Source organism: Poecilia formosa, unplaced genomic scaffold (genome assembly GCF_000485575.1).
Source record: "Poecilia formosa unplaced genomic scaffold, Poecilia_formosa-5.1.2 Scaffold514, whole genome shotgun sequence".
NCBI lineage: Eukaryota > Metazoa > Chordata > Actinopteri > Cyprinodontiformes > Poeciliidae > Poecilia > Poecilia formosa.
In genome coordinates this window covers 87,684-88,647 of record NW_006800453.1, presented here as the reverse complement: position 1 = coordinate 88,647, position 964 = coordinate 87,684, and positions in this window count along the sequence as shown.

The window sequence follows — 964 nt, the reverse complement described above, 5'->3', positions numbered from 1 at the left end:
TGTAGAACTGGGTGATGTAAAACTGGGTGATGTAGAACTGGGTGATGTAGAACTGGGTGATGTAGAGCTGGGTGATGTTCTCTATCTTCCTGGTTTTAGTCAGACCTCCAGCAGCAGCATTGTGGATCAGCTGCAGCTGGAGGATTGATTCTTATTCAGTCTTGTGAGGATTAATTAAGGCGACTAAAGACGAGTTTCTCTTGCTGTGACATTCGTCCTTTAAAACTGAAACTCTATATCTATATAAATTAAACTGATTGTTTGAAATGTTTCAACACACACTTTTCAAACTAAGCAGTTTGAGCCATGTGTCCCATCAGCAGCACTGAGCTGATCCAGCCAGATGTCAGTGTGGCTTTGGTCCAACTGAAGCCTCATGCTCACACTGCAGCTTGACTTCATTATTTGGTCTTCTATGTTGTGTTGTTTGCTTGTTAAGCTGTTTTTATTTTTCATTTTGTTTCCTTTATTTCTTTAACTGTGTCTTATTCTATTTTATTTAATCTTACCTTTTCATTTCCAATGCTTATTGATCTTGCGCAGCACTTTGATCAGCTGTTTTTTAACATGCTGTATTAATAAAACTGACACTGTTGGGGTTATTTTTACCAACAACGATATTCAAATACATTGAAGTTTTTGGTTGTAATGCAGGAAGAAGGGAAACAGTTTAAGGCCAAGAAGTTTTAAAGTTAAAGGAAACAGATTCAGACTTTAAATACTCAGTGGTTGAAAAATAATTTACAGAATCTTTGCTCACCAAGTAATGAACCTACATCTGAAATCCTGTTTCTCATTTCACACTGGAGCTACGTGATGGGGGAAGGTGGTGAGAAACAGCACAGATTCCTGCCTGGACGGCGGCCGTGTGGTGAGTGTGTTAGAGGAATGATAGAAAATTGCTGTGTGTGTGTGTGTGTGTGTAGGTGTGTGCGTGCGTGCGTGCGTGCGTGCGTGCGTGCGT